Source organism: Pseudopodoces humilis, chromosome 1 (assembly GCF_049639895.1).
Source record: "Pseudopodoces humilis isolate 2021_Gansu_Grassland_sample_001 chromosome 1, ASM4963989v1, whole genome shotgun sequence".
Lineage (NCBI taxonomy): Eukaryota > Metazoa > Chordata > Aves > Passeriformes > Paridae > Pseudopodoces > Pseudopodoces humilis.
Window position 1 is genome coordinate 49,155,879 of NC_142200.1, and position 27,881 is coordinate 49,183,759.

At 43.9% G+C, this 27,881-nt stretch overlaps 1 protein-coding gene across 26 annotated transcripts in view; it reads right to left on the reverse strand.

Annotated features, from left to right (window-relative positions):
• The window catches only part of EPB41L3 (erythrocyte membrane protein band 4.1 like 3), a 109,085-nt gene that overhangs the window by 79,154 nt on the left and 2,050 nt on the right, over window positions 1-27,881 (reverse strand). For 23 of the 26 annotated variants that reach the window (XM_088060415.1, XM_088060411.1, XM_088060403.1 and 20 more), the window contains exon 1: window positions 16,243-16,504. The exons of 1 other annotated variant lie outside the window; for it this stretch is intronic. The gene's annotated coding sequence lies outside the window, so the exon portion shown is untranslated. Of the gene's footprint in view, window positions 1-14,751; window positions 14,873-16,242; window positions 16,505-17,114; window positions 17,230-27,881 lie in introns of those variants that run through there. 2 more of the 26 variants (XM_014256885.2, XM_088060299.1) reach the window with 2 other exon arrangements.

Below are 27,881 nucleotides of genomic sequence, written 5' to 3' on the forward strand. Positions count from 1 at the left end.
ATTCAACAAAAAGTGAGGAAAAAGCTTCACTTGCTAGCTAGATATTACTTTTCTTTTTTTTAATTTTATACTTAAAAGTCCCTTTTCTTTTGTTGGGTATCGTTCAAAAAAATAAAACATTTATTACCATACAAGATCTAGTTTCAGTGACAAGAGTGCACATGATTTATGTTAGAACAACTGCAGCTCCCTGTATCCAAAGTACATTCATGCCACGATACTCTCGTATTTATTAAAATATTAGGGAGTAGCAATTGGAAACATTTCCTATTTCACCTATAGTTTCCATTCACTGCTGATGTGCACTCCAGTTCCTTGACAGGTCTTGGGGGCATCAGAAATTGGGCCAGGCTGACCCCCAGCATGTTTGCTGTAATGGTTTCACACAGGGGCTGAGAACACCTTCCAAACAAGGCAGGAACTCGGCGTTCCCGTCCACTTTCAAGAGCCACAGGGCCATTAAGGCGACCTGAGTGGCATTGCTGCCAGTGTCGTAACTTATTAATAAACAGAGAGCAAGCTCACATCTGCTAGGAAAGGAAAGTCTAGTCTACCTCATTTTATGGTCTCTAGCTGAGTCAAGCACATTAAAATATGTATTACCTCTGTCTACCTGTCACTTCGTGTAACATGCTTAGGTGAACCCATGGCTGCAAGCCAGAGCCCAAACTGTTCCAATGCAAGCAGTGCTTTTGGGGAAAAGTTATTTGCAACAGAAGTGTCAGGTTCCTCTCAGTATGCTGGAAAATGTTTGCCTCAACCCTTACTGAACCAAAAGTTAAATGGTGAGGAAAGACTGCAATTTCAGGTTAATCTGGGAATTGTAATATGCTCACGAAATGAACGACATGCTCTGCCTCACCAATGAAAAAGTAGAAAAATCAGGAGAGAGATCAAGACTGATTCCTTTAACATGCATTTTAAGAACAGTTTTGATACTGGTTTCTCGAGAGAGGGAGCACAACCCCAGCCTACACTATGCCACCAAGGAGACCTTCTCCTCCTACCTTTGATACAGACAGCAAATGTGCCTTGGGGACATGAAGCCAAGAAAGGGCTGACAGGCCAATATAGGATACTGCCTCATTCCAACCAAGTGGTAGACAATGGCTGGCATTCAGACAGCTGAAAACTTGCAGAGAAGCTAGTCCAAGCTGGTGTAAGTGGATGCAAGTGTGGGCATGGATATTTAGGAGTTCTTAAGAAGAAAAGCAGCTTGCAATATTTCAGGGCGGGGTTCTGAGACTTTCTTTTTTGTCTAATCCATTAGCAGTAAATAAGACCAGGAACATGACAGGGTCATGTGTGCCCAGAACTGCATCTAAGCCTCAGAATTACAGCTGCAATTAATGGGTTTTCCAAGGTGGGGGGGAGGGGTAGGGGAAGGGAGAGGAGGGGAGAAGAATCAACTGGAGAAGAAAAAAGTAAAGCAAAACTAAAACTAGCCAGAAAACCACAGCAGCAGGCAGACTGAGCAAGTTAGAGATTTCTTCTCTTGTTCACATGCAAGCACACCATCAAGGGCACAACTCCCAAAACACACACATTTGAGGTCTTTCCCTGTTTCACCCCTTTTATAATCTTTTACAGTCTTGTAAAAGTGTGCTGCCTTCAAAAAGACAAGGATTCTTTCTATTTCTTATTATTTCATCTGCAGTTCAGCACATCACTTGACATAACCTCTAGTGACACAGGTTCAAGTATGCAGCTTCACCATCCCTAAAGCGAGATGCATTTTATTAGGGTTTTTCCCTTTTTCCTCTTCCTCTGCTCACACTTCAGATGACAGGAAATGCCTGCTGTGAATTCTTGTCCAGCATTTTAAATAGCACATGAAGTGCTTTCTGTCCAATGCCAGACAACTTCCCATGGGCTGTGAGCTCTCCAAGAACAAGAGGTGTAAATACCTTTGTCCCTCCTCAGTGAGTGGGAAGCAGCTGGGCCAGAGAAGGAGCCCACAACCCCTATGTGCCACTGCACCTACCCAGTACCTACTCAGGCCAGCAAGGACAGAAGATACCATCAGCCCCTTTCACTCAACCACCCAGCTCCAGCTGTAACCAAAACTGGCAAGCACCCAAAAGTTTCCAATTTTTGTTATGAAGATTGTTTTGTTATTTTTCAAGCCCTTGACTGTACCACCCTATAGACCACAGCCATATGTTCATTATGGTTGCTCACATGCAAGTAAGTGCAGACAGGTTGAATTTTTTTTGCAACAACCTTGGTGTTGTAACACGCGGAAGTCTCATGGAAGATGGTTTTGCAGCTTATTAAACTAAATACATTTTTGTGCACTGCAAGTTTTAATTGTCAAGGAAGATCACGAACAGCTATAAATCTATGAAATGTATTATAAATAACGCATATGCTCAAATTAGTTCAATTTTAAAGGAGAAGAAGATTCTCCGAGTTTATTCCTCTAATACTGTGGCCATAGCAGTCTGTAAGGTACAGCAGGTCTACTACTACAGTTGAATAGAAGGCAATTTTGAAACTGACATACAAGAAGGACAAATCCAAACTTTTCTAAGAGCAGAAACACCAACAAGCCATGATTGCACATCTGTTTCAAACACTCTTCATAACAAAAGGGCTGGCTTTTTGGTTGGGGTTTTGTGGGCTGGTTGGGTTTTTTGGGATACTTTTGGAAGTTTGTTTCTTGGGTTTGTGGGGGGGTTGATATTTTTTTGTGTGTTTTTGTTTTTTTCAAGAGATGGCTTATGGTATCATTCTCTGTCCTCTCAGAGGATGACATCTGGTTACTGCAGAAAGAAGGTTTTTTGTTAGAAAACAGATTGATAAGTCATGTATGCACCTAGCAAGTTTAAGTCTGGCACACATCCCTTTAAACTCCTCTTCATTCAAAGAAAATTTATATAGTGAAAAACCTGTGCCACAGAAGAAAAAAAAATGCTATTTAGCTATTTTCAGAACAGACTGAATGTACTTGAATGAAAAAACCTAAACTGAGTACCTAGGAAAATGACAGAACAGGAAGACAGATTCAGCACTGTGTTGGCTGTAACCATCCTTGGCCTTTGCACTGTTTCTAACCTCAACAGTGGTGTCCAACCTGTACAACAGGATTTATGGGTACCCTGAGCAGAAGTATTTCCCAATATATAGCTTTCAGAAGCAAAATAATTTGGAGTTTCCTTCAAACTGCATGTCTGCAACACAAGGTACAAGGTGCTTACAACCTACAATCAGTGCCATGGGTTCTCTAACTTGCTTTAGTTCACAGGTCTTTGCAGGCACAGACAGTGTGCTGTTTGGGACAAGAGCAAAGCCAGTGCAAGGCATGTGGATGTCAGGGCCTCAGCCCAAGCATTTCACTGTATGGTTCTCCTTCTCTTGGGCCAATTCCACTCTCCTAATGAGGACATGAGTACATGCTTCTCTCCCAGTTTATATTTATCCTTGGCCCAGGTGCTGTTTTCCAACTGTGAACACAAGCTCCCCTGTGCTGCAGACTTGGAAAAAAAAAAGTTTCCCCCCTCCACATGTGCAAGATGGTAAAATGAATTCACACAAACTGGTGTCACATGCCAAGGCACAAAGGTCTGGGGTTTTTTCAACGCCAGCATATGTTTGTCCCTACACTTATGTTCTATATGTTCTTTGCCTCACTGAAGCCTACAGCAAACAGCTGTCATTAACATTCACCCCTTTTGCTAACACTTTCCTTAATCCCTAACTGACTTCCCTGACTATAATTAAACTTTCCAGCTGCCACACTAAGAGATGGCACCAATATCCATCATTTATTTCTAAGTAGTCCTTAAAAAGCTCTTTTTCCAATTTCCAAGACCATGGACTAGAAACAAAGCTTCCTACCCTTACAGGTTTTTGGTTAAAAACCTTCTATTCGCTTAAAAACTGTCTCATCTTTTACCAGGGAAATTAAAAGGCCAAGTATTATCTTAACAATTAAACTAATGCATTTTTATACTGCCAATAGCTGGAATGCAATGAGCTTGAAAAATGATACATACATACATTCAAACATGTGTTTACACATTTTATATGGAAAATATACTGGAAAGAACTGTATAACCATCATCATTTACAAAGCTGTTTGATTCAAGCCCAAAGTTTAAAGAGAAGCTTGAATTAAAATAATGAAAGGCCTAATATCTTACTTTAGATTGCAACAGTAAATTGAGGTTATCACTTCAATCTGGAAAATGTGTTTTTCACATTCATGTAAGAGATTACTTGAACAGCAGAGCTGGTTGACAACATTTCCGTCTGGTACTATTCTTGCAGTGTTCAAGAGGACTTGATACTTTATAAGAAAATTACTGGCTTCACAATCGAAAAAGGGAGAAGATGTCTGAAGCAATTGCTCTATTTTTTGGTAACATGACATAACAAGACCCCGAGGAAGCTGAACAAAGCAGGTGAAGGCAGTGTAACACCCAGTGGACATGCAGAGTGGGGTTCAGGAGACTCATTATCCACAAGCCCTTCAAATCCAGTCCAAGAAACCCCCCCTCAAACAGCCACAAAATGCTGTTATTTTTGTGAGCCCCAAATGCCTGGGACACCTGCTGAGCCTCCGAGGCCACAAAGTTCCCCCAACCCAAACTTGAAGGTTGGAGAGACGTGCACATCATCCTCAGTCCCAGAGCTCTGCAACTCTGCACACCAAAACCCGGGAGCCTGTATCTCCAAATACTGTTACAGAGTAGGGCAACATCTGCTCGACTGCTGAGGCACAATCTCTGGAAACAGCAAGCAGGCTCCATTCACAGTATGATTGGCAAGTGCCAGCTGGCAATCCTGACAGCCCACAGCCTGTAGCCTGCTGATGAAGACTCAGGGATGTTCAGGATCAGCCACCTCGGTGTCTCCTTCAACATCTTTAGGAGTCACAGCATGCTTTGGTTTTGCCTTTTGTCTCACGTGGCAGAGTAAAATTGAGTGGCAAGATGCAGCCTTTGTGTTTATGAAACTGCAGGGTGGTTTCATAGGGGATGAGGCTACAACCGTGCTGGAAGCTACCAGCCATTTAAACAAAGTGGGGCACCTTCAGGAAAGGAATGCATTGGTTTTCCATGTTATACTATTGCTTGAGGTTAACAATTTAACATTAAGGTTTTAATGGATTTCAGTAACTCTGCAGGATTTATCAGCTACCGTAAGGCTATTTTGGTAGGCCACCAGATTCATCATTCAGGTTTTGTCAAGTCTAAAAGTATCACTTCTCAGCAAAGAGATCATGCCAGATAAGTTCAGAAATTCAAAGTCTGAAAAGCCATGGCTTGTTCCTAGCAGCAAGGCAAGAAAGGTCAATATTTCAAGTGAAAATGGAAACACTTTTATTTCTCTTAAACTATAGGTGAAACTTTTCTCCCTCCTTAAATTAAACATATAATTTTAAAGATGAATTTTGAAGAGTGCGTGTGACACTCTTAAGCTTCAAATACGTATGTGTTGAGAGGTTAGGAGAACATGAAAACAGTGTTTCATTGAAACCCGTTTGTCATTTTTAATCACAGGATAACTCTAGAAGAGGTGTGACTGATGCAATTTAAATTTTCACCTGACAAACTGAATTATTCATCTTGGCGGCGCCCACGACAAAAGACCAAGCAGAGCAGTCAGTCAGCCACCAGCCCCAGGTGTCGCTCTATTAGGAACGGCTGGGTAGAGACAACACAGACTCTCATGGAGTCAGAACAGGAGAATTTCTCGTAGTTTATTACTTCAGGTCTGTTTTATAGACCGATCCGTGGAAAGTACAGAAAGGAAACTCTTATTGGTTAGTAAACTGCTACATCACCATCACTGGTCAGTGGGGCACACACCCCTCGACCTTTTCCTGCAAGGAAAACAAGGGACAGACAAACAGCACCTGCAAGGCTGTCTTCTGTCTTTGAGGATTGTTTTGAAATCCTCCCATGAATTTCTCAGGCAAGACTGAGGAGCTATGCGGCCTGTAATAACTACAGGCACTCTGGTTCAGATTTAGCATCCATACCCAGGAGCTACTACAGAACATCCTTGAGAAGGGAAAGCCATGTCTTGCAGCACCAAAGGGTGAAGTCCTGCTCCTCACAAGCACAACAGCCAGGAGGGCCCAGGACGTCACCCTTGTCCCCACTGCCACCTCCTACCTTTTGTTTTCCAAAGCAGGGGAGGACCTGTGCAGGCCCACTGATAAGAAATGCTGTGGTTTGCAATGAAGGTGACAGAAATGAAGCTGAGGCCTTTATCTGCACCTGGAAAGGGCAGTGTGTTCTGTACTTGTGGCTCTGACAGGGAGGACTAAGGAGTCTGAGGAGCTTTTTATTTGAAACCGAATGAAAACTTTACCTGTCACTACTTCAGCTTGCCAGTGATGGGACCCAAAGGAATGGCCTGAAGTTGTGCCAGGGTTAGGTATTAGTAAAAGGTTCTTCACTCAAAGAGTGGCTGGGCACTGGAACAGGCTGCCAGGGAAGTGGTCACAGCACTAAGTCTGGCAGAGTTCAAGGAGTGTTTGGACAATACTCAGGCGCGTGGTGTGATGATTGGGGTGTCCTGTGCAGGGCCAGGAAATGGACTTGAAGATCCTTGAAGGCTCCTTCCAATTCTGCTTATTCAGTGCGCCTGTGAAACACTCCAAGCTCACACTAAGTTTTCAAGGACCTGCCTTTTTCTGATGGACTGCACTGGTTACCATGCCTTGTCACCCCAATTCTGGAAGATGCCATGCATTTTTCAGAACTGTTATCTTAACCAATGCTATATGTTATTCTTATGTCCCAATTTTGTACCTCTCTAGCATTGGTGATCAAAAGTTTCTTCACTGTATGTCCTACCAGAGTTGAGAAAGAAATAAAGTTCTAAAAATTTCTAGAGTTAATAAAATGGGGTTTCCATACATCACAGTCTCAGAATAGTAGGTTAAGAGAAGCCTATCCAAGGTCTTAACACGAAGGCTAAATGCCAGAGGAAAGCAGGATTCATTGCCTGGAAATGTAAAGATGTTTGGTTTAAACATGAGATTAGTCAAAGAGTGAATTCTGCTCAGCCCACATCTCCAGTATGTTTTTAAGTAGGAAATAATTCTGTTCATTATGTAAACTCTTATTCAGACTCTTGATAATGTTTGTGCTGTCCCTTTTAATTTCTGGACAGCTTCTTTCAGGCTCAGCAGCCAACATTTAATTAAGAAATATTTAACAACTAGTGTTTTTAAACAACATCACGTTTGCAGAAATAATTGCATATCACATCTACTTTACAAAATCTAAATACAGCCAGTGGAAACCAGATACAAAACACATGCCTTCAGCTGAGCTAGTTTTGTTTAGAAAATGAACAGACAATGTATTTCCTTGGCTGAGACCTTGATCTGTTTGCCAAATACTGTCCTGCAGAGCTTTTTCTTCTTGCAACAACATTCCAGGCACAGAGGACACTATCAAGGAAGCACACTCACAGTTCTGCAGGTTAGGAACAGTGATAACCTTGGCCTGCCTTAAAAGAAAGGTGGCAAAGCATTTTCAGTAAAGTACATAATGCAGTATGTAGTTAATGAGCTGTTTTATCCCTTTATAACTGCTCAGAAGCCACAGGACGATGGGTATCTTCTTATGCAATTAAAAAGTTTTTAACATTATGTTTTGTTGCCACATCTTCTAGTGCATTCCAGCACTTTTTTACTCGGGGAAAAAAAAAAAAATAAAGCACAGCACTATTTCTTACAAATCTACGGAATATCAAACACTCTTATCAATTTCCACAGACTGGTTAAAAGAAGAAGGCATAACTACACTGACAGTATTCTTCAAAGCAGCGTCATAGGATCAGAAGGTCACAGGGGGCATCTTTTTTCATAACAGCTATTTTGCTTTTAGATAGAAAAAATGCTGGCTAGAGTTAGAAAGGGGTGCTTCAGATGATGGAAAATGCAGGACACAGGGAAACAGGAAAATAAATTGCAATAACCAAACTTCTACTGGGGTGAGGCAAGGTGGTTCAGAACAACAAAGGATGGGAAAAATACAGTGATCATGTCTGCAAAGCAGATAGGTAAAAACAATATTGGAGCTTGAGAGGGAGGGCATCCAAAGCCAGGTAAAGAGTTTGCTTTAATACAGACACTCCTGTTATAGAAGCTGCTGGTATCCTTCTGGTCAGTGTAACCATTTTGCCCCCATGGGTAAAGCCAAACCATGTAGTTTGCCCTGAACTGACAAGAGACATTTTATGTCCCTTCCCACAGAACAGCAATGGGAGGTGGGTAAAAATTTAAAAAGAAGGAACTTTTTTTATTCTTCAGCTCTGCATCCTTAATCCAATCACTGTCCCCTAGGGCTGGCTTTACTGCTCTGCATTATCATGTTGGCAGAGAAGCTACATAGAAAAATATTCCTAGCTTATACATGATGCAAGTCTAAGAAAAACAGTTTCAGATTCACACAATGAAGAATAAGTCAAGAAACGTAAGTCACAGAAGTAGCAGATGAGGACAGAAAACTTTCAAATCTTAACTATGGAATTTTGTGTGGTTTAGCTTCAAAAAAAATGTGGTCAAGGGGTAACAGAAATAACAACCTCAGCACCAACACTTACAAGTGTAAGGTCGGCTTTCCAAGTATGTTTAGTTTAGCTTTCAAGTAACTTAGTTATATCAGCATTTCACCATCACAGTAATTGTGAGACATATTTAGTTTGTGCAAATAAAAGTAGGTACACTGTTTATGCGGACAGAAAGCTGGCTGAAGATATTTAAATATATTGATGAAGGAAGTGGGTGCTGTCTTTTCTCCCTATCTTCGAAAACCAGTGAGGGCATAAGCTTTGTCTGCTGGCTCTGCTTCTCCAACCCAGGCACAAAGGGATTCCTAAGATCACAATAGTGAGACAAATTAGCTATTCTCTATTTCTTGAGAGTGTCATTAAATAGGGTGGCACGAGAAGTGGCTGTGGGTGGTGGGCTTTTGGGTTTTCTTCCAAAATATCTACTATAGCCCATAGATGATTAAATGCACAAGTGTGAGTAGTGGCACTGAGGGCAGGACTGAACACAGAAAGCAAACCAGTGTCAATACCAGCTCTAAGCTGGCACAGAGCCTGTCCCCAACCTCTGTTTGCTGCACTTAGCACACTACCCCTGCAAGTAACAGATGAAACCCCGACAGCGTGCTGGCACAAAATTAAAGGCTCTTCCTAATTGCCATGCTTCAAATTCCAGCTCTAAGCCTGCTAAGAGAAAGTCTGCAAAACTCTTTAATAAATCATAGAAATCAGAGATGGAAATCAGGTCATGTCACCCACGCCTCCTATCTGCACCGTGAGTTTGTTACCCATACAGTGCTGCTGAGTGCTCTGTCTCGACAACTCCTAAATGATTCAAGTGCTGAGGTTTCTCCCAATTCCCCAGGCAGGCTGTTACACAGCCCAATGAACATCACCATCCATAGGCTTTTCACTGACCAGCCTCCGTACCAATTTTGCATCTGTCCCATTTTGTTCTGTTCCTATTTATATCTTCCTCCAACTTCCCCCAAATCTGCTCTTGATGCTACCTCAACTACTATCTGGCGAAAATTGTTGCTCAGGAAACGTTCTTCTGCCTCTCCTGTAATACTGCTGTAGTGTGCTGCTATTTTTAGGAGGAAAAAAAGGAGGTGGTAAAGGAATGAAAGGCTGCCAGCTCCAGCTGTACAAGAATAATGCTCCAGTACAGTGGAAACTACATTGCAGTGTTTCTCTTTAAGCACATATAATTGACCAAAACCTTAGTCTTCTGGAATGATCTAAATGGGAACGACAGAAGAAGTGGAAAAGACAAATTCCAAGGTTAAAAAAAGCCTTGTCATCTCACCTCACCTTTCAACCCCACAGCTGGGCTCCTCCTTCCAGGGCTGTTCTTAAGATTTTAAAACAGCACTTGCCTAGTGAGACGCATGGTTAAAGGAGCCACGTACTGCCATTATCCTAGAATAGTTTAGGTAAGAAAGGACCTTAAAACTCACAAAGTTCCAACATCCCTGCCATGAACAGGGACATCTTTCACTAGACCGGGTTGCATAAAGCCTCCTCCAATGTGGCCTTGAACACCTGGCTTTTGGTAATGCTTTCAGGCACATGGTGTGATTCTTGGGGTGTTCTGCATAGGTCCAGGAGTTGGCATTTATCTGTCCTTGATAGGACCCTTCCAACTCCAAGTATATTCTATGATTATATGACTTTCAGGCATGGGGAATCCAGAACTTCTCTAGAAAACCTAGTTATTCCATCTTTTCCTATCACCACATGCTCATGTAACAAGTCTCTCCATCTTTTCTGTAAGCCCCCTTTAACTGAAATGTCCCAACGCAGTGTCCCCAGAGCCTTCTCTGCTCCAGTCTGAGCAACCCCAACTCTTTTAGTCCGTCTTCATAGCACAGGTGCTCCACCCCAATGATCACATTTGTGGCCCTCCTCTGCTCCAACAGGTCTACACTTTTCCTGTGCTGGGGACCCACAGGTGGAAGCAATATTCCAGGTTCCAAATATTCCAAAATTCTCATTAGAGCAGAGTAGAGAGAATCACACTCCTCAGCTGGCTGGCTACACTGCTTTTGATGGAGCCCAAGATGCTGGTGGCTTTCTGGGCTGTAAGCATGCCTTGCTGAGTCATGCTGAGCTTCTCTTCCACAAACATTCCCAAGTATTTCTCCTCAGGACTGCTCTCAGTCCATCTCTCCGCCTGTATTTGAGTTTGGGTTTGTCCTGACCCATGTGCAGGGCCTTGCACTTAACCTTGCTGAACTTTAAGAGGTTCACATAGGCCTACCTCTCAAGCCTGTCAAGGTCCCTCTGAATGGCATCCCCTCCCTCCAGCCACAGCAAACCTCTTGGTGGTGTCAGCAAACTGTGTGATCATTAAACAAAGATAAATTAAGAAACCTGCTACAAGAAGCCTCTGTGCCTTGGGCCAGCCCCTCAAGTGGAAGTGAGTTTTATGCCTGCTTGGAGACAAAGTGACATGCTGACCAAAAAAGCAGCTTCCCCAACCTCCCTGGCCAATGCTGGTGCCAGACGCCCCACGCAAAGGCCGCTGTGCAGCCTGTGCCTGGACTATCGAGACTATCTGGCCAAACTAAAAGACCCTGCTTTCCTGAGCACACATTTTCATATATCACCCACTCTCCTTACCTTTATCAAACCTTGTATTTACCAATAGGCAAGGTCAGGAACCGCTACTAGGAACAAACCAGAGGTATCGGATTTCTTGCTACAAGTAATTCCCACAGGCAAGCAGTGATGGTTCTCCTTGTATATATGCGTATGTCCATGTATGGATTCAAGTGCATCCATGGGTCACATTCAGCAGTCAGACCATGCTGGGAGCAGAGGGGCTAAGCTTTGTCTGCCCCAACAGTTTGCTTTACAACAGCAGAAATTTAATTGAAAAAAAAAGCGAAAAATACAGAGCACCTGGTGAAGTAATCATTTCCAGGGTCCTTAGAAAGATTACAGCTTCCTGACCTAAGCTAGGATTTCTCTGGGTCAGATTTTGATACCTCCATCTAAACCAAACTGAGCCTTGCTTCACAGCCAGGCTTACTGATTTCTATGGGAAGACTGGCAGATTAAGATACTCCCCGACATGAGTCAGGGTGCAAGAACAGGTCTCTCAGTTAGTATAAACATATGTTTCCTAGGTCTGGAAGAGCTGGGTGGTTTTTTTCTGCTTCTTCTTCTGTTCTTCACTGCCTGTTTACATTTGCTGGCTTATTAAACATGATTTTATTAGCAGCCAGTATGTCCCAGGAAACTGGAGGTGTTACACATAATTGCCCTCAGATTCATAAGGACTAAACAAAGTAGTCTTCCCCACCAGGGAGTCCCTCCTGCTCCATTGCTACCAGCAGTGTCAGGTTCCCTGGCTGCCACGAGTGGTGTCACCTCCCGCCACCAGGGAAAGGCTGCTGGTGCACCCCAGCAAGTGGCTGTCTCCCAGGATTTAGTCACCTCCTCCAGGGAGGTGGAGAGCACTGTGACTGAGCCACCACAAGGGATGAAGCTCTGAAGATAAGGAATACGAAGGAATAATCTCAAATGAGGAGGAGGAGAAGCAGAGCAGGTACTTGGCCACTTTCCCAGGCGATGGGAAGAATGGAGAGTGCCAGAAGATTGGGTTCCAGCAGGGATTCCACCAAGGAGCCCAAAGACAGAGGGACCCAGCCAGTGACTGCAGCCAGGGAAAGGGGACTTGCAGGGGGAGTGACAGGCAAGAGCCTGACTGGAAGAGCAGGACACAACTACAGAGCAGAAGAAAACCACAGGCATAAGTGTGCAGCTTGCCCTGGTCTGACATGGGCCACGGCCAGGTGTTTTCCCTACCTCTCTCCCATGAACATCCCACCGTTCATCAACAGGGCCCCAAACAAAAGCCCACCATAATCATCTGTTGCCACCTGAAATTATTCCCTCACTTGCTACGTGCAGCCCATCTGGGAACAGAATTCAACCCCTGTTTTGGGAAAAAGCAGTAAAAGCCAGGTAATGGGCACATGCTACACCTTGGTAGTCCCAATTCTAACATAGCCCAAAACTAGAATCATCAGACATTCTCTATTCCATTTCTTTTCCCAAGTCTCACCTAATAGAGCCATGCTGTGACTGTTTCCTCCTGTCCCATTTGCCAACAAACATCTGTTTCACACAAATATACAGGTGTGTATGAGCAGGTATCCAAAATTGTATCCTGCTTTTTTCTCTTCACATTCCCTTTGCCTTCCTGAAAATATTTTTTTCTATTCACATATGCTTTCCATTTATTCTAGCCCTTTATCCCTGACACATGCTCTGAGTCCCCAGTTTCCACATTCTTCCTTAACCCTCTAAACTGAAAGACTTTTCTCAGTGGGATCAAACATCTGGTTGGTGATCCACATGCGGATTTCAGTACTTCTTTTGTTTCTCAGCTTGCCAACAGATCAGTTTTGATAGACAGTGAAGCCACTGAAAACGATTCTGTCTGTGGCACAAAGTATTTCCAAGATCTGTAAAGGAAAGGGTAAAAATTGAAGAGTCTAAGTAGAAAAGTTCCACTCCCCCCATTTTTTTTTTGTTCTGTGTACTTTTTAAACTTTCATTTATGTAATACTCTTTAATGTACTGCACCCCATAGGATGCAAATAGATTCATGGTTTGACAGATTATAATCTCATTTTTACTTTTATCCAGTTTATACAAGAACAGCCAGCTCTGCTGATACAAAGACCAAGTAAAATTTAAAAATGTCGTTTTCCTCCAGAGACAAAAAGCTGATAATTACTTAAATTGCATTGTATCAGTTACTCAGGAAAGGTGCAGGAGATACTGGTTTTGCTGTCTATACAGCACACTGTCTCAGATTAACTCAGTTGTCCCAAATAGTGACCCATTTTGGCTTTTCCAGAAGTATTCAGTCCCCAGCAATCCTCCTGAGCTCCCTCTGCACTGATGGTGACGGTGACAACAATTGAAAGTGGCAGGGGAGGGAGCAAAGGGCCTGTAGGTTTTCTCCTACTGAAGCCAAGAAAAGTGCTTATGCTCCTCTTCTCCACTACCTGGGCTGTTCCCTTTAAGGAATGGAGATCTTCCTAAAGAAAACAAGCCTTTCTCTTTGGGTGTTTCAAGCCAGCTACTGAGAGGCAGTGCTATGTGTCCATATACTCATTTAGACTCGGACCATTCCCCAGCTATTATAAATGGAGATTGAAAATTTAGAGAAAGTTGCTATAAAAGCTATATAATCTATCATTCTTCCAATGGTTCATCTCTTTTAAATACTTCCTTTATGCTACTGACTCAAACTGCTTAGTGATGCTTATTTAAGTCTAGTTCTGGGTAACACTCTTATACTCTACAACTTTGGTACCATATAAAAACAATCCATCATCCAGAATAAACACTTTTTCTAATTTTCGGCTTAGTTGAGAGCAATCATATTTTTCAGTTATATGCATGCATTTATACTCACTTGATTAGAGAGAAATTTTGTTTGAAAAAAACACTTTGAACATTCAAACACCGCAGTCTAACATATTTCCTGTAAAAATGTGATAAATAAGACACTAAACCACAAAATCCTAGGGCCATGCTCTACATATCAAAAAAACCACAATCCTGCAGACTCACAACAGCCTTCCCTGCACAGACTGACCCTTCGGTTTCAAAGCCCAACATATACTGAACATGCACTGAACACAGAGACAGTCTCACCCAAGGATGTATTTTGATGTGACAAAGTCACATAGTTTCACACTTTTGTGTTGAAAATGCTGTAGCTCAAGAGATAAAGCTGATGCTTCATCTCATGAGAGACAAGAGGTCTTTTATAATCACTTATAAATGGTTTGACGTTTTCCCTCAGACAACAAGCAGTCATTTACTGGTGCGTGAGAGTTCCATGAAACAAGTCTGAATGTCACCCACCGTGAATAACACATTTAACACATTTCAAGAACTTTCTGTTAACTCAAGATCATGCCTGAAATACAAAGAAGCGATATTTTACATATTTGAAGAAAACAACCATGCATAACCCCCATGGAACTCACAACCATACATCAAACAACAAATATAACAAACATAGGAGTGACCACATCGCTGTGGGACAAATATACTATCACCTACCCCTTCCTGGATTTCAAATAAAAATCTCCGAACAACAATTTTTTCTCATCAAAGACTAAATATTCAGCAGGTTTCCGCTACAGACAAGAACATATTTCACCCTGATTAAATGAAAAATTACGTAAGTTGTAGCTTCACCTTCACTTGCTCCTTCTCGGAAGAGAGAACAAAACCCCAACCCAAACCAGCCCTCTCCAGTTTTGGTGCAGCTCTCCAGCAGTCAGACACAGCCCTACCCAGCGAGGAGCTGCCAAGGCTGAGGCGCAGGGGGAGGCTGGGGATGGGTGCCACACCCTGCGCCCCTCCTCCCCCGCTGCTCCTCCTCAAAGCTAAACCTGCCCACCGCAGCAGCGGGCTCCCATGGGATGAGCTCCTGATGCGCATCCGACCAGCTCCTCGTCCTATGGGGAAGACTTTGGGGAGAAAAGGCCATCAGCTGCACCACTAACAGAGGGATGCGACTGCAGGCAATTAGTGAGGGGAGAGGCCGGGGCTGTACCGGTCTGATTAAATACAACCAGTGTATTTTTCATGTTTCCCGATGTGTTTCGTGTTCTCTGCTGCAGCAAGCAGGTCTGCAGTGTGCCAGCAGCTCAAGGAGCCTTCCTGTTCATGCAGCGCCACAAGGAATAAACTTCCAGCAGCTTTTACCCCAATGCAGTGCTCTCAGGCTCTCCTCCCCGATTGCCATGCAGGTCTCATCCTCACACTAGAGCTGAAACTTTCCAACCCAGGGAGACCAGCACAGCAGTATTTGCTCATACTCTATTATGCATGTACACACTCAGAGGTGCAGCAAGACCAGTGAATTTAACATCAGTGATGCAGCATGATGATCTTGACCTTTTAATACTCTATGAAAGGACTCTTCTCCATAGATTTAGTTAAAAAGCATACATTCAGTTGCATCTGACCTTTACTGGCCTTATATAGTTTGCTTATATTCTTATTTTTTGTGGGATTTAATTATACTTGCTTTCTTTATACAAACCTTTCAGCTTTCTATGGACAGAGACAATCGCTGACAACACTAAAAGTAAAACAAAAAGGTATCACTCAGCTCACCAGGCTGTGAAAGAACAGATGTGCATAGGACACACCTAAACCCGAGTTTTTTGGGTTGGTTTTTTTTTTTTTGCAAGCAGGCCTCTGACTTGCAATCATTTTGACAGAAAAGACCTCTAACATTGTAAGTAGTTTCCCTTCAACTTGGAAGCAACGTGCACGTTCAGTGGAGGAAATACTTTCCATCTCTGCCTCGAACAGGGGCACACGCCGGAGAACAGTGGTGAGAGTAACAACCGCCTTGACCCAGCGCTTTCCTCCTCCAGCACAGCCCCAAGAGAAATTAAATCAAGACAGCGCAAGGCCGGACGGGGATGCTTTGCTATTGCGGTCACCACAGCAGTGCGAGTTTTTCAGCTTCTCGCTATATGTAATGAAGTTTCGCCTTGGAATGAAAAATGGGACGCCCGAAGAAGACAAAATCCTATTCCACCCACCCGCCCCGGTCCCTCTCTGGCAGCCCAAGGGCGCGGGGCCGCACCCAGGATGCGGGCGCACTAGGGACCCGCTCAGCCCGCACTCGGGTCGCACCCGCGGCTTCTCCACTTCCCTTTCCCCACAGACCTGGCCGGGCACCGACACTTCCACGCCGCGCTCCGCGGGACCAGGAGGAGGGATGGGGGACAGCGAGTGCTTCCAGCGTCCGGGCCGTGCTCCCGAGCACCTGGGAGCCCGCGCCGGGTCAGGCGGGCAGGGACCCGCGATCCCTCCAGCGCGGGGCGGAGCAGAGCGGAGCGGAGCGGGGCAGCCCGGTCCGGCGGGGCCCCTCGCTGCCGGCCAGGAGGGGGCCGGCTCGGAGCTGCCGCTGCAGCGGTCCGGTGCTACGATGTGCTCCGTGCATAACCACACCCACCGCATTGCAGAAGCCACGGCCCGGGGCGGGGGGGGTAGGGGGTAACCCCCCCCCATGGCGAGTAGCGCAGCCCCGGCCGGGCCCCTGCACCGCCCAGGGGCTGTGTCCCCGAGGTGAGCGGGGCACTGGGGGAGGCACGGCCCGAGGGGGGCTCGGGGTGCGCCCCACGCCGCCCCCGCCCCCCTCCGCCGCGCCTCTGCCGCCCACAGAAGTTTCCCACAGAAATGCGTATCGTCCTAAAAAAATTAAAATTGCAATCGCCCTCCCACCCTCCGCCCCCCGGCAGAGCTGCGGCGGGAGCAGCCAAGCCCGTGTGTGTGTGTGTCCCCGCAGAGCCCCCGCCGCCCTCCCCGCTCTGCGGGGGACACCGCTCGCTGCCTGCCCCGGCTCCCCCAGGCAGCCCGGCCGCACGCACAGGCCGCTCCCCCCAACTCAAAAATGGCTCCTAAGAATGATGTAAATATATATACACATATATATTTATATATGTCTGTATATATACACGCACACATATATATAAATAAATAGGTATATAGTACAAAAAGGGGGAGATGCAATCTGCCCCCGGCCCCCCCGGGCATACCCTCAGCTCCCCGCTGCGGGGAGGACAGCGCAGGCAGCGGGGCCGGAGCGGCGCGGAGGTTCCTCGGCCGCGGCGCGGAGCGGCGGCGGCGGGCGCGGGGCTGCTCCCGGCGCGGCGGCGGCGGCGGCCACGCGTCAGCAGCGGCAGCGCAGCCCGGCTCTGCCCAGAGCGAGCCTCCTGCGCTCCACAGCAAATCAGGGCTGCCGAGGCTCCTCCGGAGAGAGGGAGGGAAAAAGGAAAGGGGGGGGAAAGAAAAAAAAAAAAAAAAAAAAAAAAAGAGGGAAAAAAAAAAAAAAAAAACAGAACCGCACGCCGGGGAGAGCGGCAAAAGCTGGATGCCAGCAGGTTTGTGGAGGGCAGCCCTCCCGCCTGCTCTCCTACCTGGGCACAGCATAGAGCCCCCGCCACCCAGCACAGGGATCCCCACCTGTGTCCGGAGGGATCTGGCCGTTTTTTGGCTCAACTAAATGAATCCATCTCTCTAGGGAGATGAGTTTAGCTGCTGCAGCTGCAGGCAAACCCCCGCGATGGGGAAGCTCCCCCAACTTAAAAGCAGCAAGCTGTGAGGTGGCAAGGTCTGGCTTTGAATTACACATGGGGGTTTTGATGGGGGGTGGGGGGCATGTTATCAGCCTTTTCAATTTTAATTTTCAGTGACAAACTACATGCTCTTAAAATATGAACCGTATTTCCCTCAAGAAGATTGCCAAAATGAAAAAAAAAAAAAAAATATAGGTCCTGTTGCTCACCAGCTCCTGGTCCAAAAGGGATAATGTAAAACCGAAAATGACTTTCAAGTTTGTACCACAACATGCCACATGTCAGAAAGCATCAAAAATTCATAGTGCATACAAAAGCAGTCCTACTTGCACCATTCCAATGTGGTAAATACATAGCTCCTCTTAGAGCAGAAAACTGACTTATATCTCCCCTCTGCACACATAGGAGTGGCTGCTGGGTTTGAGACTCTGCTGCATCACTGCACTCAGAGGCACTGCTCATTTGCTTCTCTGGGGGACCAGAAGCAGCTGAACTTGCTCTTTTCCAGAGGAGGAAGTGACCACAGTAAAGGCAGTGATTGCTTGGCTGCAGAAGAGTGACAGATCGACAGGGTCTGATGCTGCACCTTCAGTCCTGGTACAGCAAAGTGGATAAATGAGACTTAATCTCTCTTTAGATAGGGCACTTTGAGAGCTTCCAAAACTTATGAGATCCAAATTATACTCAGGGCAGAGGGAGGGGCAGGGAACAGCTCTTTTAATTAGCAGCATCTCTGGGGGATTTAAGAAAAGAAGGAGGTTTTGACAGTAGTCAGAAGCATACCATTTCTCAGATCTGCAAATCTGTGCTGTTCTGTATTTGACGTGGAATCGTAGCCAGACACACACCGCCCTCTTCACCTGCTATGCAAGAGTGCCGTTGAGCAGATCTGGCACCCCGTAATGTGCCTGAGAAGGAAGGAGAGTTAAAAAGGAAAATGCATGCCATCAACTAAGAGAGGGCATACCTTTGGTCACGCAGTTAAAATAACAAGACTTGTATACTCTTTTCTACCAGGAGCTCTGGAAGGCATCACAAATCACAAGGGAATGGACTTGACAGCTAAGACGCACATTAGAGTTGATTTGAAACAAAAAAAAAAAAAAAACAAAAAAAAACCAACAAAAAAAACCCTCAAAAAAACAAAACAAGAGGAAAGTAAGAAAAGGACTGAGTTGCTCTGAATCAAACTGAGTCTCTAAAACAAGCTAGGAGACTTGAAAAATATTTGTGAGAAAATAAGCAAGAATTTACCAGCTCGACCCTTGGCAGCTCTTGCACTGCCCATTACAGAGGAAGGTGTTGACATCACTTTTAAGCAGACACATCACAGGGGTATTAGTGCTCCCCAGCCACCCATGTTGTCCTTGAGCAGTACTGCAGGCAGATCTGCCCCACAGTTACACTATTCTCTGTGATCCCTTTTGTGGATATTCTGCATACATAATGACATCTTTCATCTGAGGCTCCAGAAGGCTTCCAGCACATTGATTTAACCTCAAAGCATCAAGTGGTATTAACAGGCTGCTCCTACAAACAGGAAATCTTCACAACAGACTAAAGGCAGCTGATACCTCTGGGCTACCAATATGGGCCTCAGTTTCAGAGCTCTCAACACACAGGGTTTTTTTTTAGGTTTTTTTTTTTCCATTTACAAGGGTTAATTTCTAATCCCAAAGTGGGTTTGTTGCCCAACTTGTCTTGACTTCTGTCAGAAGGAAGGTCCAAGGAAGTTTAGGTTTCCATGAAACAGCAGTTCTAGATTATTTTTTTAAAATGTTTTTTCTGTCACTTACAGCAAGCCTGAATCCATACTCTTCTTACACAGGTGGGAAATGTGAATAAACCCCCTGCACTTCACTGAAACTAACGCAGTGTCCATTTACACAAAAGGAAGACACAGGATGACAAGTCCGCGTAGCATGAGAAGAGACTACCTCCTGCCTTGCTATGGGACAATAACCTTTTTTTTTTTGCTATTTTCTTTTCCTTCTGGAGGTGGTGCTTCAGACCTAGATGTCAGGACCAAATGGTTCCATTTGAGTTTCATTCATCTCAACTCCCAACACATCAGGCTTGCTGCAGCCCAGGGCAGTCCCTTCTCACCTCCACATAAGGCCCTGCTGGCAACAAGTCACACAGCCCCTGCTGCCTGCCATGGAGGAGTCCTGAACTCCTACATTTTGCTTGTTTAAAAACAGCACTGGCTTGGGTGGGATGCAGGATGCCACATATTGGCAGTCACTCTAAAAGCACAGCCTTGGAACCCCCTGCTCCCTGCTGCTCTAGACACGAGCTCCCTGCGTACCACTACCCCCACACCATCTCCTTTCCATTTCAGTGACTGCAGAACGCCTCTCCCAGCCTGTTCCTGCTACACCATCCCCTCTTCTCATATCCAGTTTGGCCCATTCTCCCCCTCTCTCCTTAGCACCATACCTCTTGGCCAGGGATTTCCCAACATCTGTTCCTCCTCAGCCCTTACAGAGGTATGTCTTCATCTTCCCTCCAAAGCAGTATCCTTCCCCTTCTGCCATATACCTTCCCCATATTTTCTCCATTTTCTGTATTGAGATGGCAGGACCCAACTGTATGAGCAAGAGTCAGAGTCACTCAGGAGAATGACACATAGCTGAGGAAGGGGGTAAAATAGGTTTAAAGTTCCGCTTTCCATTCTCTTCTCTACCCACCCACCCCTTTTGCTGTTCCATTTTCTCCCCTTTGGTGAACACTTGCAACTTGCTTGTGTTGCCCTTCAAAGGGAGGAAGAAAAAGCCAGGGAAGAATAACAGCAAACACAGCCTCTGGCTAGCTGAAAGCAGGTAAATTAGAGCTGGGGAAGGAAAAGGTGCCAACACACACGCACACCTCTTCTCCATGGGGTTCCACTCAGAGGAAAACAGTTGTAAGGAAAACAGGCCTGTGCAAAGCATTTGGCCACTATAAGGACCTTTTTTATAGGGGAGAGGAATAGGGAGACACATGGTCTCTGCCAGGAAAAGATGAATAGGCAACCCTGGAAGAACAGGGACAAGGATTATTGCCCAGCTCTGGGAACTGATGCCTAAAACATTCTTGTGATTCCCTAATTGATTGGACATGGCATTCAAAATAGCACACAACAGAAAAGCAAGACACAAAAATGCTATCAAACTCAGCAAAAAGCCATCTCAAGTCTAGCCAGTGATGAATTAGCTGGGCACAGCACTTTGAAAAATGGCAAGTACTATAAAAGTACTAGCATTAATACAGCATTATTAAGAAGATACTTTTTAGCAGACAGGAGCTTGGCACTATCTGTCTAGACGGGCAGATGGGTTTGGAGTCAAACTGATTTTGTTTTTTCTTTTTTTTTATTATTACCGTATCCACTTCCATTTATTAAAGCAAACCATTCTGTCCATGACTCATGCAGCTTAACTTTCTGCATGGCAATGGAACAAAATTCTCATCATTAACAATGATCACTGTGAACAGATGAAGGTAAGATTTAGAAATCAAACCGTATATTCTATTTCTGTCTTCACTCACTACAAACATAATGCCAACTAATTGGCCAATATTACCATTGCCTTCAAATAGGTCAGTAGTGAACCTTTAGATGAGATATTGTTTAGTAGAACTCAGTGACACAGCAAGTCAGATTCGTTCTTGACACTGGCTTATTGACCTCAGTGAAGAGATTTATTTGGTCTCTTATCTGTGATTCTTCCTCTGCCAGTCACTGCCAAATCTACCTCATTTTAAGACTACTGAAGGAACAATAAGTAAATCTGGCCCTGGTGCTTTGCAACTGAAATCCTGCCTATAGAAGATTTACTGCAATTAATTCAGCACTGCCTTTTGCCACTGTCATATCTGTGGCTACTTTCTGACTGATAGAATTAACTGGATTATCAAGGATTACCTCCTGCTGCACTTCTCCAGCCCCCATTATGAACCAAAGGTAGCTACATTTTATGGATTTGTGATTCTTTGGGATGTACCTGAGGCCGTGACCAAAACATACCAGTTAGCTTTCAGAGAAGATAATAAACTGAAGCTTTTAATCTCAGTTAATTTTTGATTTATTTCATTTATTCATAGTCATAAATAAGGTTTAACTGTACTCTGATTTAATATACACCGACTAGAGGAAACCGACGATACAATATGCAGTTAGTAAAAATTTGTTTTCATTTCAGTAGGGTTCCTGTGTCTTTCTTTTCTGTTGTGTGCTATTTTGAGCAGCCCAATAATAAGGGAAGCAAGGATAACTTTCATTTTCCATTGGCAACTCTAGGACCAAAAGCTTCCCAGACGGCAACCATCTCTAGGGAGGTCAATAAAACTATTGTCCCTTACTGGGTTGTTTCCTTCATTCTTTTCCATACCATTAAACCCAGTCTTGCATTTTAGTTACAAAACTATTTTTAGCTCTTCTATGTCTTTTCCTCTAATTCAGAGAAGGATTTAAGCTGAAGTTTACCTTAAGCATAAGCTAGAGTCTCACTGAGTCAAAGAAGAATCAGTGCTCATATTTATGGACCACTATCAGAAATAGAAATGCCATCCTAAATCATAACTGCATTCTGCAAATCCCATTTGAGATTTCTCTTCCTCATGACACCTATAACAAAATGACTTGCAGTAGCCAGGTTAATAGGCATAGCCCCCAACTGCTTTTATATAATTTGTCTTCGTTAGCTGCAAGATTTACCAGGGAGGGAAGGCACTTTAATGAGTGCTTGCATAGCACCCAACACAGTTCAATTCTCATCTTAATGAAGGTTAATAGCAATTAAAGGAAGCAGTAGTAGGTTCTTTAAAGTACAATGAATGTTTATGTTTATCATCATACTCAAATGTTATTGGGAAAAGATAAGAAGGCCTGGTCAAAACAGAACACATTTGTCCTTTTTTATACTACATTTATCCTTTATTGTCTTATATGCTAAGAGGTCCCAGGTTGCTTTCTTCAATGGTTGAAGGATTACTTTAGGCTCAAGGATTCTTTACAATTAAAATATTTCTAACCTGGCATGTCTAAACAAGAACTTTAGGTTTGCTGACTATTTTTCCTGTCAGGCTCTCTTCATTTTTATTCTTTGAGAGCGACAGAAGAGTATAAAAACCCAGATTGGACAACAATAAGTAAACTCACAGAAAAGAGAAGGGCTCGTGTTTTTAATCTATCAAATACACCTCTTAAATAAAACAACAACAAAGCAAAACCCCAATTTATGGACTGTAATTTCTCTGTCTCTAGTGCACGGTTGTTCCCAGTATGCTGCCTCATCTTGCTGTTACATCTTTCCTTGCACAAAACTTTACAGCAGAAGTGGCTGCTCTTCACAAAACAAGGACCTGGGGCTGTGCCCGGTGGCTCCAAGCCCGCCAAGCCAGATGTCACCCTTGTCCCTCACAGCCTGTCCCTGGCCCAGTTCGATACATTCTCCCAGTTAGACATCTGCAATACCAACAGGAAAAATGTCTCCATCAATCCCACAATTTCCCAGCTGCTCCTTCCCACCTCCATCCTGCTCCTGCCCCTTTCACTAAGCCACCACAAATATTTACTAAGGCTGTGGGAAGAAGCAGGCAGGCAAACCTTTTCAAGTTAGAACTGAAAATGGAGGGGAAATAATAAACTTGATCAATTCCTCACTATGATTCCCTGTGAGATCTCATCAATACAAGACTGAGCAGTGGGTGGTGTGGTGTGACATGAGCAGTGAAAATGACAGCAGTATCACACCACTGCCTCTGTCGGGGGCTATGCCAGCCTGTGCTGGCATCAGATGATGATGTTGGGCATCAGCCTTTATTTCTGTGAGCAACTGAAAACCAAAATTATACCCCCATCCTTCAGCCCCAACCTGACTGGGGTTCACAGGGAGCAGCCCACCTCCAGCAAACAGCCTCTGCACACAGCCAGGAGCTCCTCCACCTGACATTTATAGCTGCTCAGACACTTCCAAAATGCATTAAAACATAATCTGATTCAGATTACAGTTTAAGTCTCACATTCAAGTCATGGGACACTGCCAGTAAAAACGAAGGTAGTGAAGAGACATTCATTCCTTCCTTCTGCTTCAACAGCTTACTCCCTCTGCATCTCACTCTCACTATCAGTACTCACAGGGAAAAATCAGAGGTTCCTTACCGATCCAGGATTCCTGTGTTTTTCTCTTGGCAAATATAGTGGCATACCTTAGATGCCTTGTGTGTACCCAGCAAACTGTGTATCAGGATAGAAAGTAGCAGAGGGTCACACTCCACTGTTTTCCTTCTAACTGAAATGCAGCCAATTGCTAACTGGACACAGACCTGCAAAACAGCCCTGTGATCTCTACCTTGGTATCTCTGAAGGGTAAATCCTCTCAATAGCATGAAAATGACGCTGGTACAGTCGGGGGGTGGGGAAAGGCAACACCAAAACAAACCATCATCTTCAACTCACAGCTTTAAACTAAAGAAATTTCATTCACCTAAATGACAAATGGTATGTGTCTGTCCCCTAGGCACTGAAAAATAGCTAGAAAGGCATCTCAGCCTCTCACCTTTTGAAAAGCTTTTTGCACTTTCCAAATAACAAGTATCATGAACAGCCTCTCACAGTGCAAATGTTTAATTTATTACACATCCCTTGAAACAATAATTTTAGGACAGGGTTTACTTGGTCACCACCAGGCTCTGCTCCCAGTCAGCCTGTGTGCAAACATCTGTCCAGCTGCTCCCACAGAAACGCATGCACGGCCCAGAGTTGCCAAGCAACATCCTCGATACATTAAGCATCAGGCCAGCTCGCCTGCTTTAAAAAAGTTACTCAGAAAAATAGGCTGATAGGAAGGCACAAGCTTACATAAGGATTCTGCATTTAGAAGAAGAGATGCTCTGCTGCTTTCCCAGAAAATTTTTGGGTGCACAATTTGTTCTTCATAGAAAAGTAAATGTAGTAATTTTTTGTCATCCCCTTAAAAAAACAAAACAAAAACAAAACCCAAACAATTTGTGTGCTGAAGTTTCTAAGGTTTCAAAATTAAAATCTCAACAAATACTCAGGTTGAAAAATCGATTTCCTGGGCAAAACCACACAAAGCACACACTGCCTTTCCATTCCTTACCCAAATCCAGGAATAAGCAAGCATCTCTTCAGTGTACCCGAGGGCTGACACAGTACCACTGGTGACAATTAAAGTCAAGCACATCAGTGGTTTCAAATACCTAATTAAAATAATGTATTTACAAAGATCCTGTGAACTAAAGAGTTCCAGGCTACAGTCTTCTCCACATTTGAACTAATTTTGCTCAAACTTTAGCCAAATTATTTCTAAGGCCCTCTTTAACACACCAATCAGAGCAGCCAAGCATTTGCACTTTTCAGGATTTTAATGTAGGTCCTCTCTCAAAACAAAGTAACAAATAGAAAAAGTGGGACTGGAATCTCTGTTTCAAGATAAAATCATGCCAATAGTGTCAGGTGGTCCTCAATTTCCCAACTTGCCTGCTCTACTCTGATGAGACCGTGGTGATGGATTGCATCACTCTGCACTTTGGTATCTTGACCCATCTGACCAAATTTGCAATTGCCATTGCACCTGTTAACATGTGACATGAACAGTCCTTTCTCAACTGAAGTAACCAGACCTAGCTGATGTTTGAGGTGCCAGACAAGGGCAATAAGGCTGGAAAAGGAGTATTTCCAGTTTAAGACATTGTTTTCTCCTTACAAGACACGCAGGGTAAGAGATAATGAAACCTCAATATTTTCTCAAAGGAAAAATACAGTGACATTGATACAAAAAATTACATTTATACAATATGCAGTGCACTTTCGTTGCCTTTGCAAGTGCAAGAAAATTCTACAATTCTATTAGTTTGTAATAAAATGTCCCAAACTCCTCCAATTCTGACTTTGTTATTAAGTCTGTTCCTGGAGGTTTGGGCCATTTTACTGCTATTTGTACAGCAGCTAATCTATAGTCTAAGAGTTATTTTTGGCAGAAGAAAGAAGTTACAAAGGAAAACAAGAAAGCCAGATAAATGAACTCATAAAACAGCCTTCAGAGGGTTCAGATTACTTCAATGGGTTTCTCTCCTCTCTTCCTTTCACATTTTGGGGAGAAAAATTGTGAGGATGAAAATGAAGTATGGGAAAGGCTGCATTCATAAGGTTTTATTTCTGCTCCTTGTCCTCTACACTCCGTTGTTACCCCTCCAAGCCCACTGCTCCGAGCACCCCTCTGGATCTTTCTGCAAGGCAGGAAGGAGCATATGCCCTGGCTGTGTGCATGCTGACAGGCAGCAGTGCTCACGCTGACCGTCTATCACAACATACGCTGTGATTAATCAGACGGGATACCTGCCTGCTAGGGCCTCGCAGGGCCGAGCTCACGCCAAAACAAAACATGTCCCTTAGAGAGAGGCAAGCTTTGCTCCTCTAGACCATCCATCCTAGACCACCAGGGCTACAGCAGCACCAGTCTTTATTTGTCGTACCACTGCACAGGGTGGATTTGAATGCGTAGCATCGAAGATGCTGTGGCCGCGTCTTGTGGTGTAGAGCCTCCATGTCTCTGCCTGCGCCAGCCACCCTCTGCTTCGCATTAAGCAACACCAAGTCTTGCTTTATTTCCCTTTGTGGGGGATTCTGCCACGCTTTGAAGGAACCTGAAAGTGATTATGCAGACGAATGATGAAACATGAGCTCTTGTTCTCATGTTCCACTCAAGCAAAGAGGCAGGAGATAGAGTGACTTATTCTTGGAGAGCTCAGCCTTGACTATCCGCCACAATTGTGGTGATGCATTTCTTGGGGTGCAAGAGTGCCAAACCCCTTCAGAAAGCAGGATCATTTTTGTGTAGTACTCTCAAATTGTCTTCAAAAAGAAAGTACTCTCATGTGATCAGTGAATTCCTCACTGGTATGTTTTTGGTTTGTTTTCCTTTCCCCTATTTTAATGAGTAGCAAATAATAATGATAATAAAAACAATAATAATATTTTTAAACCCTAACTTTTAATGAACAGTTCTTGGCATAACATGACAAAAGGTCTAGCCTTTGAGAGAAATAGATTTTCTATACTCCACAACATCTATGAAATCAATGTCCACTATGATGATTAAAGTAAAGACTACTTAAGTTAAACTCACCAATGATGAATTTACAAAGCAAAGCAAAATTTTGTTTTTCTGCAATTGACTGTGATCTTGAAATGCACATGAATTATAAGGTCTCTTGCAAAAGCTGCATCATAGATGTGGATATTTTATTCACTTACCCTCTTCAAAGGCTCTTTAAAGCTAAAATTATGTTCCCTATAATTTATCAATTTTATTTAGGCTAATCAAATAAAATGTTCACGTTGCAACTTTCCAGACATCCCATTATGTGATGTGTCTAAAGTTTGTATAGAATTCATCAGTCAATGAATGTAGCAAAGCAATGTTCACCAGGCAATTACAGCATCTGAAAAACTTGCCATAAAACAGCAGTTACAATGCATTATGTACATGAAAACTGAGCTATTATGGTAAGATAATGTAGCATGTTACATTTTACTTTCTTATCTTTGAAGTCCTTAATACCCTCAGCTTTACCATGAGTACAGCAACTGCTCTTAACCACTTCTTGTTACCTCTTTCAGTGCCTGAAACCTATAAAACACTTCCATTGTGTAAGGAAAAGTTCAGTTATTTTTGCTTATATACAAAAGAAAAAGAAAGCTATGAAAAATAAAGACATTTTTGAAATGTCTACAGCAGTGTAAGACTTACTAAGTTAAAGAATAAGGAATATTTTTGTTACAATTTACTTTGCCCACAGAAAGCAGTTATAGCTATACTTAGGCATTCACAAATATTTGAGAGCTTTACATATGGAGAACAACCCTGCACAAAAATGCCACATTTGAAGTGGAGTGAAAGAGAGAAACAACAGCTACTTGTAACCATGCAGCCAGCGCTGAGCTTGCACAAGCCCAGGGAGCGCCTCCACCTTCTGGAGACCTGCAGTGGGAACTCATCTCCACAACCCCTGCACTCAGGATCGGGGAGCTGGAGAGGTGAAGAACACAGCCAGCGTCCTGGGTACCTGAGCATGGTCCCAGAGGATGCCAGGATCACATCTCAGGAAGACTACATCTTAAGTACCGGGATGTGACCAACCTGGTTTGTTATGAAGGACCAATTTCTCTGACCTGAGAAAGCTAGTTCTGCGGAACAGATGAGATGAAAATACTAACGA